This window comes from Colobus angolensis, unplaced genomic scaffold (assembly GCF_000951035.1).
Source record: "Colobus angolensis palliatus isolate OR3802 unplaced genomic scaffold, Cang.pa_1.0 Scaffold15, whole genome shotgun sequence".
Taxonomy (NCBI): domain Eukaryota; kingdom Metazoa; phylum Chordata; class Mammalia; order Primates; family Cercopithecidae; genus Colobus; species Colobus angolensis.
The window spans coordinates 16,569,054-16,585,682 of record NW_012114599.1 but is presented as its reverse complement, the minus strand read 5'-3'; positions in this window follow the sequence as shown (position 1 = coordinate 16,585,682).

Here is a 16,629-nt window from a genome sequence, read left to right as displayed (position 1 = left end):
GTATTTTTAGTAGAGACAGGGTTTCACCATGTTGGCCAGGCTGGTCTCGAACTCCTGACCTCAAGTGATCCGCCCACCTCGGCCTCCCAAGGTGTTGGGATTACAGGCGTGAGCAACCGTGCCCAGCTGGTAAGGGATATTTCTAGTGATAAATTAGTAACTTTTAGTGTTCTGCTTTATTTGTTGGCCTTAAAATAATTTAATTTGCATCAGTATCATCTAGAGCAGGGATTGGCAAACTTTTAGGGAGTACTTTAGACTTTGTGAGACAATAGGCAAATTGAGGATCTTAGGTAGATATTTATATAGCTATTTAAAATATATCTATTAAACATGTAAATATCATTCTTACCTCTCAGGTTGTAGGAGATCAGGTGGCTGGATTTGGCTCATGGGCTATAGTTTGCCAGTTCTTGATCTAGAGACTCACAGTCTCTCATTCCACTGAAAACATCTAGATATTGGACCTGATTGATTGGTGCCTGGAACATGACAAAAGCCGCCCTAGAGGCCATGCCTCTAGCAGCTGTCCTTCATTCTCAGTGTCCCCACCAACCCACCCTCCAGAGCTTGACAATTCTCAGATATGTTTCCACTTAGTTTGAAGGCACCCAGAAAAGCATGAACTACCAGGAAACCACTTGTGTTAGATAAGTCTAGTTTCTTTTAATTTTAGAATGACAGGCCACACAACAATTGGGAAAGGAATGGAATGTCACTCCTTGTTGCTTATAGAAAACGTTTTTGTATTGGTAGAAGTATTTTTATGGGATGAACCAGTACCAACCATATCACAATACAGTATCACATTAAGATACTGCATGAGTTTCTCAAAAAAGTTAAATATAGAGTTATATAACCCAGCATTTCCACACCTAGCTATATATCCAAAAGAACTGAAAACATATGTTCGCACAAAAACTTGTACATGAATGTTCATAGCAACATTACTTGTAATAGCCAAGAGAGTGGGAACAACCCCAAATGTCCATCAACTGATGAATGGATAAACAAACTGAGCTACATCTCTCTATACAGTGTAGGAGTATTACTCAGCCATAAAAAGGAATAAGATATTGACAGATGCTACAACATGGATGAACTTTGAAAACAAGCTGAGTGAAAGAATCCAGACTACATGCTATGTGAGTCCATTTCTATAAGAGGTCCAGAGTAGGCAAATCCACAGACACAGAAAGAAGATTAGCGGTTGCCAGGGACAGGGGAGAGTGGGAATAGGGAATAGTTATTTATAGGTAAGAGGTTTCTTTTGGGGTGGTGAAAATGTTCTGGAATTAGGTTGTCATGCTGGTTGCACAACCTGAAAATATTAAAAAAAAAAAAAAAAAAACCCAACAAACTTAATTATACACTTAAGGGTGAATTCTGTGGCATGTGAATCATACTCAATTTAAAATAACAAATATTTATGAAAAATTATTGCCAAGTAGCTAGTTATGAGACTCCCGTTTCAGCTCCAAGGAATTGAGCTCATAAGCTCTCAGAAGTCTTAAGGGTGGTATGGGGTAGGGGTGGGGTCTGCTTTATACAGTGTTTTCACTGGTGACTTGTAGGAAAGAATTCAGTATGTAAACCAAATTATATTGTGTTTAGTATAGTGTATATATATATATATTTTAACCCAGAGGAAGAAAATGGAAATGACATAACATTTGGAAAACCATCTTATAAAAATGGTCAGTCAAGATTAGAATAGCACATGTTCAGGAGCAAACCCAAGTAACTCACACAGAAAGAGATTAGTTTGACACAACGTGCTAGAAAAAGTCCTTGAGGGTATAGTCAGTGTCTACATCATACTATGGGCTGTTGTAGTAAAAATGATATGGAATGTTTTATAATATTAAAGCCAGCAAATAATATTTTAAGTACAGTCTATGGTAGAAGGACGTCTTTATCATCATGGTTATAAGACGCTGAAGGACTTACTAAGATAGATTGTAGAGCTACTTCTAAAGGAGATCTTTAGGATGAGCAGCAATGGCCATGTAACTGACATGGTTCCCTAGACAACTGGTTTCCAGACTGTGCAAAGAAGATCTAAAAGATTAGAGAAGCTCCAATTTAAGCGTTTGCCTCCTTAGTCCTTTTTCTACTACATCACTTTAATATTTGGAATGATTTAGAAATTTGAACTTCTCCAAATTGGATTTCTCATTGCGTATTCCAGTTGTTGTTCTCTCAAGATGGGCTTAGATTTTAAATAAGATACTTATATTTCAAAGTCATCTAAAGTTTTAGTTCTTTAAATTCAACAAAGCAGAAATTTTAAATTTTAGGAGTGGCAGATGTCATGTTTTAAACAGTAACTTCTTAAAGGTCTTTAAACAGATATAGCTCAGTCTCTTAAAAAGATTTGCCAATTTATCTCCTGATGTGCTAACGTGGGGGAGAAAGAGAGAGAGAAATGACTGGCATTTGCAAACACATAGTACTGTTAAATTGCAAAAAAAGAAAAAAAAAAAAAGAAAAGTGAGGACAAGCCCACTGTTTACTTAAAGTGTTAAATAATTTCAGGAAAGGCAGATGTCATGTTTTATACAGTAACTTCTTAAAAATCTTTAAATAGATATAACTCAGGCTCTTAAAAAAATTGCCTAGTTGTCATCTGATGTGCTAATGTAGGGGAGAGAGAGAGAGAAATGACTGGCATTTCCAAACACATAGTAGCATTAAATTGCAAGAGAAAAAAAAAAAAAAAGGAAAGGAAAGGAAAAGTGAGGTCAAGCCCACTTTTTACTTCAAGTGTTACACCTAACCTTTTTTGTTTAAATAAGAAACCAGAGAAGTGAAGAAGCACGCACAGGGTCCCTATTAAGTGACTTCTGACAGAAGAAAATGTAATTCCCACCCGTGCTGGCACCACGGGAGACATCTTAACCCTGAGTTCTGGTCTGTGGTGCCCTCTCTCAGTCTTTGCAACAGGCTAGGGCAGCTTGACTCCCAGCCATCAATCACGGGCTGACTGAAATCTGGCACCTCCATTTGAAGATAGAACAGCTCCCTAGGTCTCCTGAGCTCTGGTCTGAGACAGATGCAGAGAGTCTGTTGTTCTCATAGCGGCAGCTTTGTGGCCTGAACTCCTGAATCCCAGTTCTGGCCTGATCGCAGTCCATAGTTCCACACTAAGAGAAGTATGGACGCTTTGGACACACAAGGCCTCTTCTTTTTACTTTTATTAATACTATGGTTGAATGTCTGGCCTGTAGCATTAGCCTTCAGGCTTCAGTTCAGACTGACATTAAGAAGCATGGCAAGTTATGAAAACATCTCAGGGTTTGATGATAAATGGTTTTGTCTCCCCTTGTAAAAGGAAGTTCATGTGTCTAGAGCAAAGATTCTTTATGGTTGCAGTCTGATACCACAAAGAGGTTACCGGTAAGATTGTCTGGGTCTTCCTGGTTGCCCTGAGTGAGAGAGCAGAGTGGTTTGGCAGAGACTTAGAGGAGACATTCAAGATTTTTGCTTTGGTAAAACAAAGCTGAATGTTAGGAGATAGGCAGTATTTAACATGGACAGATCTGCTTATGCCAGCCACTTCAGGGAGGTGGGCAAGAACATTGCTTAAATGCTCTGGATGCCTAGTGCCAGTTACCACATGCTCATGGGAGGTGTCCCTGGTATAGTTGAGAGCACCCATTATGGGATAGATGCTGCAGAAGATGGGAAAGTCCTTGGGGTGGCAACTGGATAAAGGCAAATATAGTAGGTATAGATGAGGGGAATTGGAGCAACATTCTTATGCATGGGATGAATTGCAATCTGGAGATCTTCAGAGGAGGAGCCATTTGAAAATGCTGTTGAGGAAGAGTCTGGTCCTGAGAACTGTTGTAGCCTTAATGTGGATGTTGAAGTTTAGGATATGGATGGTAATCACACTCATGTGAAAAGGGAACAGAAGCAGCAGCAGGAGAAATCTAGGGTGTGGGCAACTCTGCTCCTCTGAGACATCCTTGCTGACAGGTCCTGACAGATTGATTGGGAGCCTTACAGGGCAGAGCTTTCCAGATGGACCAAGGGGGTCCTTGGGAGAGAAGACTTTCAGAGAACACGTTCTGCAGCATTGAAAGCCCTCCCTGCATGGAGACTACTTTTAACTTGTGTGCAAAAAACAACAACAACAACAAAAAAAACGTGTCTTTGGGATTGGCTTACACCAACCCAGTGGGTACTAAAAGGCAGTGGAAGTTGGACCAGCCATAAATGACCTTACAAGAGCTGATGAAAACCAACAAAAACTGCTTAAGCATTTAAGAGTAATATTAAGTGTGAAAACAAACTGTTTTAAAGAAGGAATAATGATAAAGCTTTGTGCTTTTTTCCTTGCAAAATCAGCAAGTTCCTTAAGCTGCTTGTCCCATACACAATTCTGTGTGGGAATCAGGAACCCTGAGCCAGTTTCCCAGATGTATGACCATGTAGATGTTAGTACTGAAGATTCCTGAAAGAAAGACATCTACTTTTCACTAATTTATGGCAAATTCTTTGGCCTGAAAGCCTAGACAGTAAAACAACATTATAACTGTGTACAGACTGTCATCTGAGAAGGCATGCTGGTGAATGTGGATGAACAGGGTTCTGCTGAGCTGGTATCCTTGGGAGTCCAGATTTCATTCAAGGACAGGATATGATCTATTGCAAAGAAAAGTTCATGAGCAGTCTTGCCATGCACGTTATCCTGGGTTAGGTCGTGGAGGGGAGGATGGTATATCTGAGAGCTATTTGGTAACATCCCAGTTCAGGGAAGCTGTATTCTTCCTGGGCAATGATTATTCTCTTTGCCCCCTGATAGGCCACATGAAGTTTAAGATAACTGTGAAACAGTAGATATAGATTGGTTATAACCACTTCCAAGAAGCTCATCCAGCAATATGAAAACAGCAAAGCAGGAAAACCTTCTAGGGTGAAGGATCATGTAGTTTAAATTCCTCGATGAGCAGCCTTCACTGCCAGAGAAAAGTTTTAATTCCAAGGGCCCAAGAGTTTATAAGCAACAAGCAAATTCAAGGACATTTCTGGGTGTTGAGACTGATTTTAAGAAATGAATACTGTATGGCTCCAGAATATTCTGGAGTCAGACTGATTTTTTTTCCCTAGGGAAAAGTAATACAAATGAATTTATTGTTTGTATGTGGGGAAACTAAAGCAAAGAAAAAGAAAAGAGATGGTGCCTCCTCAGCCTTAGGCTCTCTTTGCCAGAAATTGAGGGTTTTAGTTGATTTTACTTCTGGATTGGGAAAGAGTTTTGAGGAAATTAATCATTACTAGAATAGAAATTATAGTTTTGATTCAAAATAAAATAGGCCCATGCAAAATACTGCTCATGAGATGTTTCCCAGGGACTTAAAGTAGAATGCTTTGTCTTCTCATAAATTAGATTCCTTATAGAAGAGTCCCCTTAATGTTGAAAATGACTGCATTGGAGTAACTCCATCCCCACTTTGATGTAAGGATCCATAAATACCTTTCTTTCTTTCTTTTTTTTGTTTTTTTGAGACGGAGTCTTGCTCTGTCTCCCAGGCTGGAGCGCAGTGGCGCGATCTCGGCCCACTGCAAGCTCCACCTCCCGGGTTCACGCCATTCTCCTGCCTTAGCCTCCGGAGTAGCTGGGACTATAGGTGCCCGCCACCATGCCTAGCTCATTTTTTTGTATTTTTAGTAGAGACAGGGTTTCACCGTGTTAGCCAGGATGGTCTCGATCTCCTGACCTTGTGATCCACCCACCTCAGCCTCCCAAAGTGCTGGAATTACAGGCGAGAGCACTGTGCCCTGCCCATAAATACCTTTCTTATATTTTATATGTGACATTTCTTAAAAATGGCTTTGTGTTATTTTCTATAATTTTAGTTCTGCATTGTTTGTTTTTTAATATATCCTGAATATTAACCCTACTCTGGCTGCCCTAATTTCTTTTTGTTCCCATACAAAGGAGGTAGAAATTAATACATGACTGGAGAACAACTTTCTTTCCTAAGAGGTAATTGCAGTATGGTTATATTAATTCTTCTGACAAGCAAACTTTAAACCAAGAAATACGTACGTGTATATATGTATGATGGCTGTGTGTATATATACACACATATATTCAATCAAGTATATATATGTGTATTTTTTTAACTTTTAGGTTTAGAGGTACATGTGAAAGTGTGTTACATAGGTAAACACGCGTCACGGGGGTTTGTTTTACAGATTATTTCATCACCCAGGTATTAAGCCCAGTATAATAGTTATCTTTTCTGCCCTTTTCCCTCCTTTTACCCTCCCACTTCAAGTAGACCCCAGGGTCTGTTGTTCCCTTCTTTGTGTTCATAAGTTCTTATCATTTAGCTCCCACTTACAAGTGAGAACGTGGTATTCGGTTTTCTGTTCCTGCATAGTTTACTAAGGATAATAGTCTCCAGCTCCATCCATGTTTCTGCAGGAGACATGATCTCATTCTTTTTTATGGCTGCATAGTATTTCATGGCATATATGTACCATATTTTCTTTATCCAGTCTGTTATTGATGAGCATTTAGGATGATTCCATGTCTTTGCTATTGTGAATAGTGCTGCAATGAACATTCATTCACGTGCATGTGTCTTTAAGGTAGAATGATTTCTATTCCTCTGGGTATATATCCAGTAATGGGGTTGCTGGGTTGAATGGTAGTTCTGCTTTTAGCTCTTTGAGGAATTGCCAAACTGCTTTCCACAATGATTGAACTAATTTATACTCCCACCAACAGTATTTTATCTGTATTTTTTAAAGTAACTTTTTTTGCAATTAAATATCATCTTTATTAAGCAAAGTACTATGCTATTAAAAGACTACAGAACCTCTTTAGTACGTGGTTGACTACTCAGACTTACATGTAATTTCTTAATACTTAGCATGGTATGAAAGTTGGGAAAAATAATCCCCGAGTCTCTCCCTGAGTAAATATAATTAGCATGGAGCTGACTTTGGTGATTATCATCGTTATTTCTCATTAGATCCACTTTCTGACCACTTTTAAATACATTTTCTTTTAGTTCTGTTGGAAAACTTTCTAATTAGTCTGATTTTCTTCAGTGGAAATAAATTTTGTAAAGTCTTTTTTTTTTTTTTTTGTTTCTTGCATTATCCATAAAGGAAGCTCCATTAAGAAAAATTCTTGTAGCCCTAACTGCGCTTCACAACTTTGCTTTTCCAAGGTTCTAGCTTTTTTTTTCTTATTGAATGAAAATATTTTAAATACGCAGTGTTTTGTGAAAAACATCGTAATTATTTGAAAGTCCTTGTATCCTATAAACAGATTTAGAAAGCTTTGGTGAGAGAAAGAAAAGCATCCGGAGAGCAGGTGAGAGGGCGGTGGTCGTGCCTGTGTTGATGGCCTCTGGGCTTCTTGTGTGGGATTGAGTGCTCTTCCCTAACAAGGCCTGGAAGCACAGGCACCCGGCAGCTGGGCTCCTTGTTTAACCAACACCCCTTAATGGCTACAGGTGCATCTCATGAGTGCAACTGCTTGACTGAGATCCAGCAGAAACCAAGAGCTCTTCCTCCCACACTTTCAGCTTACATTCCATGGAGGAGCTGGCTGGAGCATGCATCTGCTTTACTTTAGAAGGTTACAGTGTAATCCTCCCCCAAACAAAATCTTTTGATTTATATTTTTTTCCTTTATTCATCTGTCAAAAATACTGTACTGACCTTTTGTGATTCAGTTAGGTACATGCTTTCTGGTCCAAAGAGTTTCTGTTTGTTTGTTTTGGTTTTGGTAACTGTGGAAATTTAATGAAAATGAAGGAATATTTAAATGCACTTTAGTTTGTCTTTGTAGGAGAGAAAAGGTGGTGGATATAGTTTTGTTAAGAATGATTCTCTGACCAATTTGACTTTCTCCGCTAACATTTTATTCATCCGAGAGTAAATAATAAACATGGTAGACTGTATAATATATGCATAGTTCTTTCTGGTTCTCCCACTCCCGCCCCCCCCCACATCTTGCCATGGCTTTCTGTGGGGATCGTGGATTTTGCTAGTCTCTTTGACACTGGGCTTGACCATGTGACTTGCTTTGACCAATCGAGTGTGGGTGGAACGAGTCTATGGGTTCTGAGTGGGAACTTCAAGAGGATTTGCGTGTTTCCTCTCTTCCTTCTTCTACCATGAATCTACCATGAAAAAGGCATATGCATCCGGTCTGCTGACATGCCAATTACTTTGAAATCTGTTGTTTTTCTGAAATTACCATTTCAGCAGGGCATATTTGCTTTTTAAAACAATCTGGACAAATCAATCATTAGTCCTAGAGCAGATGATAACTATTGTAATCAGACAGGCTGCCTTTCGGTAAAAGTGATGTTATGGGTGACCTCACCTTCTGGCCACAGTAGACGGGAAAACAGGTAGGCACTTGACTCAAGTAAAACCAATCTGAGGTGGCAGCTGCCTGTAAGGTGGCATGGCAGAGGCACTTTCCCAAACAGGAATGATGTTGACAAAATTAGATTAATCAGAATCTCTCTTAAGGAATTCGTAAGTTAGAATTGAACAGTAAGTAACTGGAACGGAAATATAATACCGAAAAGAAGCAGAAGTAGCCAGAGAAGTAGCCAATCCTACCATGTTAATGTTGGGTACAAGAATGAAGTTCAGCAGCATTTCTGAAGGGAGGTAGGCATGGGCAGCATATAATGGGGTTATTACCAGTGCTGTGGATTCTGAACATCTTTTCAGTTACTCAGCTCTGTCTTAGCCTCCATGAGGTTTGGCTTATATGGCCAGCTGGTTGTGGGTTCAGGGTTCTCTTGAGACTTCTGTCTCCTTCTTGCTGTACCCAATCGCACTTGAACATCCTGTTGCTCGAGATAATGTGCACCCTCTTGTTGTTTTGTAGGCAAGAGACCTCAGCTAATACAAGTTCTATTTCTACTCTGCTGTGTAACAGCTGCATGTCCTGATTATGTGCAGCACCAAAGCTTGACTTCTAGAGAGGGAAAACCCAGCTGCTCAGCTTTTCCTCACTCCCTTTATAGCTCTTAGTCCTATCCACATTCACTTCTAAGCAAGCTTGGCACATGGAAAGAGGAGTGGGTGGGTCAGTTCCATCAGTTCCCTGAGACCTCTGCAACACTTGGAGAATTGTTCTACCTGGACTGTGGGTTACTAGGACCTTGATGGTATTGCCATATTCATGTCTAAGCTTCCATTGGAATTTTTAACAGAAGCCTTCTCAGGTCTGGGGGATTCTTTCCCACATGGAATGGAGAATGTCTAGCTTCAGTTAGTGAATGTGGATTGGGAAACCTTTTCAGTAAGATTCCTGGGATCCCATCATGCCTTCTGTTCATTCATCTTTTTTTTTTGGTATGGGTTTTCTGGCAACCGCAGTGCGGTATGTGTGTAAGTACATAGCAGGCATGCTCTGCCATGTCTTGAACATGGAAATCTAGCAAAATTAGATGCCTCTCTTTGAAGGGGTTTTTCAAAGAATATTAATGGAGAAAGGGATTCATGTTGTTTCTTGTCAGAGATCCCAGTTTCCAAACCACACCTTAATATACCTTAAGAACATATACTCTATGCAAGAAAATACAAACAAATGTGCTGAAGATATTGTAAATTGAATTATTGTTATCGAAGGTCAGGTAGTTAGGACATAGGCTCCTTTGTCTCAGCAAAGACATGAGGTAAGTTCCACCCTCCTCCTCCTCATCTATTTAGCACTTTCTGCATGCCAACCATGGTACTAAGTACTTTATATGCATTAATTAAATATGTTACATTATAATACTTGCATATTACTTGACTACTACTTAAAATGTATTCCTTAAGTTAGGAACCAAAAAATGAGTTTAAAATTACAGAAATCAATCTTATTCATTGAAAAAAAGTGACACTTTAGCCCTTTGTGTAAGTTATCTGTAGACGAGTGCAAAGTCAAAATGTGACTATCTTTTAGATATTTTAAAATTGTATTATATGTAAGACTTTTAACACAATAACATGTTTTAAAAATTTGTTATGTAACTATAGAGCTGCTAACAAGAGTTGTTTAGCTTAACAAAAATTACTCAAATGCGGCCAGGCACAGTGGCTCATGCCTGTAATCCCAGCACTTTAGGAGGCTAAGGCAGGCAGATCACTTGAGGTCAGGAGTTTGAGACCAGCCTGGCTGACATGGTGAAACCCCCATCTCTACTAAAAATACAAAAATTAGCCGGGCATGGTGGTGCATGTCTGTAATCCCAGCTACTTGGCAGGCTGATTAATCCCAGCTACTTGGCAGGCTGAGGCAGGAGAATCACTTGAACCCAGAAGGCGGAGGTTGCAGTGAGCCGAGATTGTGCCACTGCACTCCAGCCTGGGAGACAGAGCAAGACTGTCTCAAAAAAAAAAAAAAAAAAAAAAAAAAAAAAAAAAAAATTACTCAGATGCAGAGTAAACCTTTCTAATCAGTGGGTTCCTACAGCTGGTTGACGTTCATTAGGATCCCTGTCAAACAAAGTCAGATTATCAGGTTATATCTGGAAATGACAGTGGAACCAAAGTCCACAGTAGAATCTTGCATTATTCTAGAGTCTTTAATAATAGTTATGATCTGAAAGCAAATATCCCAAGATGAAAATTTTCCTAGATTTAGAAGTGGTTATATGTTTTGCCCTATAGTATATCATGGTTTAAGTGTCACTACTGGTTTGAGCTTTTCTAACAGTTGCTCCAGTTAAAACTGACCACGTGTAAGGATTTTTTCTTTGATTCACATAGAATTTTACAACCTATAAATGATATCCATACAATTTATTTCACACGGCCCCTGCCACAGTCTTGTGAGGTAGATAGGTTGGATGGCATTATTCTGAGTGTCTTTTTATGCGCTCTGGATTCAACATCCTAAAGGGTAGAGCGTGTGGATGGTTTTATTGTGTTCTTTTCCTTTGAACTTCTTATTGTCAGTTTCTTTGTCTTACAGATAAAGATCTTAAGACTTGTTCTGTAGGACTGTTGTGAGAATGAAGTGAGATGAAGTCGATATAAGATATCTAGCATACTACAGAACACATAACATAGGTGCTCCATCTATGCTTGTTTCTCTCTCCCTCATCCTAATTTCCCAAGCGTATAGCATTCACTTTCCTAAGTGTCATATATTTTTCATAGTAATGCTCATTACAAGTATAGGAGAGGCATTGGGGTATATTGAGGAAAGAAAAAACAAGGGCTTGCATTAAAATCCCAACTTCACTTAGTTTCCTAATAGAACAACCATGGTCAAGCTTCTGATGAACATCTCTGTGGTTTCCTTGCTGGCAAAATGGGTGTGATTGCAGCTTACATGATTGTCGTGTGTATTTGCTCTCTGTAGCCTAGTAGGCACACTGCCATTCACGTAGACGGTGCTTTTGTGCATTTAGAAAGGTCCATAATTTCTGTTGTTCTCAGAATCTGGGCAGAAAGAAAAGCAGAAGGGAAGAGGAACGTGTTTTTTGTGTGTATATGTTTATGTTAGTTATCAGTTGTTGCGTAAAAATTACTCCAAACTGTAGTGGTTTAAAGCCATAAACATTACCTTAAGAGTTTCTGTGGTTCAGGAATTTAAAGGGACCTCAATTGGTTGGTTCTGGCTCAGTTTCTTTCATGAAATTCCAATCAGGATATTAGTAAGAGCTGCAGTTATCTGAGGGCTTGACTGGGCCTAGAAGATACTTTCAAGGTGTTTCACTCATGTGACTGTTGGCAGGAGACTTGAGTTCTTTGCCCCATGAGTGAGTCTCACCTTAGACTGCTTGATCATTCTCATAGCATGGGAGTTGGCTTCCCCCAGAGTGAGTGATCCAACAGAGACAGACCAAGACAGAAGCCACAGTGTCTTTTATGATGTAGTCTCTGAAGTTGCAAAGCATCATTCCATTTTTATTCTGTTATTTATTTATTTATTTTTTAGAAACAGGGTCTTGCTGTGTTGCCAGTGTTAGTCTCAATCTCCTGAACTCAAGCAGTCCTCCCGCCTCAGCCTCCCAAAGTGCAGGGATTACAGGCATTAACCACCATGTCTGGTTTGTTCTTAGACAAGATTCACAAAAACCAGCCTATGTCCAAGGGGAGATGAGACTTTTAGATTTCACCTCTTAAAGAGAGAAGTATCAGGGAATTTGTGAACATATTTCAAAACCATCACAGTGTTTAACAGAAGAGGCACTCTTTTAATGAAAGTCAAAGGAAATGAGGAAACTGAAAATGGTCAACCTAAAAAGAATTAACTGACAGCTGGAAAATTTACAGTGTACAATTATACATCAGTAATTTGTTTATTGGCAACTGATCGTTTTTCAGTTTTATTTATCACATAATGTTGGAGCATAGCTAGATACATATGATTTTGAGAAAAGGATATTGAGGCTGAAATCTTTCCTAATGATGAGCTCTATTGAGTTTGGCAGTAGTCCCGTGGGGGGAGTAGTTGGGGCCATTGGATGCATTCATTTAAAAACTGAGCCAGAGAGAAGTTTGTACTGGGGAAAAAAAAAAAAAAAAAATGAAGTAAATGACAGAATCAGTATTCCGCAAGCTTGGATTCCCTGATACTCTAATTCTAAATTAATTTAGAGATTTTAAAATGCCAATTTTCTATATAACTGCTTCAACAGATTTTTCTCTCCATCGAATCCATCAAACTTGAGAGATGTGTTGGCTGTTGCAAAAATGTTCATATCTTTGACTTCTTTGGTGATTCTTAAAATATAATGCATTCAAGTTATAATTTCATTTTTGTTTGCTCTGGATTTTTATTGCATGCGTGAAAGAATTGGGATCCCTTAGAGGCACATCAAGATATCTACTTCTGGCCTGGCAGCTCCAGTGACTCAGAATGTGTGTTCAGGGCCCAGGAGGTTTTGGTTTTCTTTTCTGCCTTGTCTTTTGACTCTTTTTTTTTTTTTCTCTTAAGCAGAATTTAAATTTCCTGAAGTGTAATAAGTCATTTCCTTCACTATGTCTGCCTTGGTGTCCGAAGAAAATTCCCAAGCCCTCTTTACAAAGGTGGTAGAAGCCTGAGACATTCAACTCCTTTAAAGTTTTGTGACTTCCAGCTATTAGTTCTTTGAGTAAAAGTCATTTGTCTGCCCTTCCCATTGTCTGCCCTTCCTGTTGCTTTCCCTTCCCATTGTCCGTCTTCCCGTGGATTCTCAGCCTCAGTTCATACCAGGCCTCTTCGTTTCCAACCCCTTTATTCCATTCCCATGACACTCCCCTCTTACTACATTCTCTCTTCCAGTCCTAAAAAGAGAATCACCAGGTGGGACATTTGTTATAGATAGAAAAGGAGGATAAGAATACAGACTGTTTTCTTTGGCCTGACTGAGGCCAAAGGAAGGTGGGAAAAGTGGAGAAATATCCATAAAAGTGTCTGCAGAGTCAAGAGAAAATGGAGGGTTGAAACATTTGGTTGTGCCTAGGTCAGTGAAAATCGTGGAGGGAAGGAGTATTTTAGTTGAGTCAAAAGGATGTAATGTGGGAAGGAAGAGGAAAAGATTTTTAGGGAAAGGAAACTGCATGAGTGAGGTGTCTGAGTGGGGACATGTGGACAATGTGGCCTGGCTCAGGCCCTGGCTTTACATGGAGATGTGGTGGGAGGCAAGGTTAGGTTGGACCTAGGTAGGAAAGGGTCTTACTTTCCTTTCAGGGAGTTAGATTTTGTTGGAAATAATTTGTCATAACAAATATATAGGATTCTAATTTTCAAAGTGTGTGGTAGAGATAATTTGGGATCCTTGAGAAGAATGGCCCCCTGTTCAGCTTATGAGTAAGCCATCAAATGTGTTCCTTGGTAAACAAATAGTCCAGCAGATATCTATCATTTAGTCAAGCTTGCTTCTCCACATACAGATAGGTGTTATTTATAGAAATGGTCAAATGCCTCCATTTACTTGCTCTTTGAAAAACAACAAATGTAGGGATAAATAAAACCTAACTGTGGTTCCAAAATTAAGGGACAGAAAATTTGAGTCATGTGAAGCATATGTAATCCACTGTTGTTGTAAAGAGCCTATGCAAACTAGGCAGATTGCATGCATAGTAGAGATGGAAGACAGGTAAGTGTGTTGATTGCTCTGCTCCTTGTTCTGTTTACAGAGAGCAGTGAAGTCAGTCTTCTTGTCAGTTGCACGTCTGCACATCCGGGTCCTCCAGCCACATGGCCATGGTGTGGAATTTAAAGCTGTGCTGCTGCAAAGACTGGCATAGAATCTTTGAGGGAGGTAGCTATTTTTCATTTCTGAAAAAAATGTATCTTTTAAATGGTTTCCCCCTTGGGAGACAGACTCTTAGAGTAACATCTTGAACCGTGATGCCTTTCACTCTCCCCAGTTCCCAAAAACCCAGGGCAAACTCATCGAACCCTCGCCAAGTGTGGCTCCCATAATTGTCAGGATTCTAGACTGTGGCTGTGGATTACATTCTCAATTCAGAATTGGGAGATTGGGTACATTGAGCTCTCGCTACTCCTTTCTTTTTTCCTCTTTTTCTGAACGGATTCACAACCTTTCTTCTTGGAGGATGTGTTTCTTCAACTCTTAGTCACGCATTTCAAATACTACTATCCCTTCTGGATGGGGCAACACTGGTAGGTTCTCTTAATGTTCAGAATTAGGAGCAGAGGAGGGTTTTCCAGATGTGTTCTAGATGAGGTATTTCCAGATATGTTCTGGACCAGGTGAGTTTTAGAAGTCATTTTGAAAGAGACACCTGGAACAGCCTGGAACAGAGACACCTGGAACAGACACCGGAAACAGCCTGGTATGACTCTGGGGCCAGTGATTGGGAAAAGAAAATACAGTTGGTAATAAAAGTGGAGAACGAGGAAAACAAATCCATGGCTTTTTGACATTCTCATGGTCTGTCCTTTTTATAAAATTTTTTTTTTTTTTTAACATCATAGACTCTGAAGGGGTTCAACTGTCCGGGCATACTTCTTCAGTCTAGGGATGTGGAACAACCAGAAAAGTTCAGGACAGACTGTGGACTGCAGTCCAGGGACAGAGGCGACAGCACTTGCTGAAGGCATTCCAGTAACCAGAGGCAGCAACAGGGCACACACCTCAGTTTTAGTGGCCCCAGAACCACACCAGGCTGTCCCACGGTGTCTCTTTCAAAAATTAAATATCTTACACAGATTTTATCTATAAAGTTAGAAGTTTCCATTGTGTGTCAAGATGATTCTTGCATAATGTGTTGTGAAATTTTAGTAGCAAATAATTTTCTGTTTTTCTTTTCAAAAGTACGTGAGAAACTGCTATTTCCTGTTGCTTATTCAGTTATTCTCTTTAGCATATTTAATTAAAAATGGTTTTAATTTTAAAAAATATGATTGGCCATTGTTTGGGTAAATTTTTAGGGGAAAAATGTCTTTTGTAAAGATGGCAAGGTTTCCAAGCCATAATGACTTATGCTTTTCCTTGATCTTAGACTTAGATTTCTATCATTGGTGTAGCAATTGTTGCTCTCTCTGTCTCTTTCTTTAGTTACTCCTGCCTCAGTAACTCAAGAGATGGAGCGAAAGGTTACTCTGGATTCTTACCTGTGGAACTGTCCACATCAGTACTAGTGATCTCATCTGAGTTTCCTTCTTGGAGGGTTTTCCAGGACTGGGGCAGCCTGGTGAAGTAATAGATTTGATATTAATTTTTATTTACATAACACCTTACTTGAGGAACACAGAGCAGTCTATGGGCATTATTTTAATAGTCCAGGAGGAGTTAAGCAAGCCTGGAGAGCTGAACAATAAAGTCCTGTTATTCTAAGCGTTATTTAATATTTTTATGATTTGTCCTTCAAAGAATTCTTGGCCTTCGGGTAAGCGATGAACTGCAAGTGGGAGAATGAACTGTTAGCTCAGTCTCTCTCACACCCTGAAGAGTGTACACGTGACTTGTGTATTGAATCAGCCTGTAGGTCTCTTTAAACTGGGTGGTGGCTTTAAACCACAGAGAGGTTGCTTCTTCCCAGAGGATATTGCCTGTGCTGGTTGGTCCCCATTGTTGAAGTTGGATGCGTGCTAATGTGCTGTCACGGCATTCTGGACGAATGCTGAGGAGACTGTATTTGTTCATGACATCAGATGTGAGTCTTGAACTTGTTTTATTTATTTCTTTGGCCTCTTTGCTTTTGGTCACATCCTAGTCTAATGACCGAGCAAGGGCAACTGTGCTCTTTTCTAGACTGATGTCTGTTTGTCAAGAACAATTTTCACAGTTTTGTATTTTTCTCTGTTGTTAACAACCCTGAAACAGAAACGAAAACTTTTTATCATGGGAGGAGGGGTATCGGCTTCACTTCCATCCCATTCACCATTCACTCTGAATATCTGTGGTTTGTTTTAAACCGAGTGCCAGTGCCTCTTCTTGGAGGTATAAATTTGCACAGGGTCTGGCAGACGCTGCAGACAGGATGTTGACTCTTGAGTGTCTTGACTGACTGGGAGGCCCAATGGAGGTGCTGCATGGCTCCAGGCGATCTGTGCCTCTAGCCAAGGCCTCTAAAACCCAAAGTTTTAAAGTGCTTGCTTAAGATTTTGGGGGCTGATTCACCTAAAGGGATTGAAAAATTGCATTTTTTTTTTTTTTTTTGTTCTGAAGGACCAAGCACAGA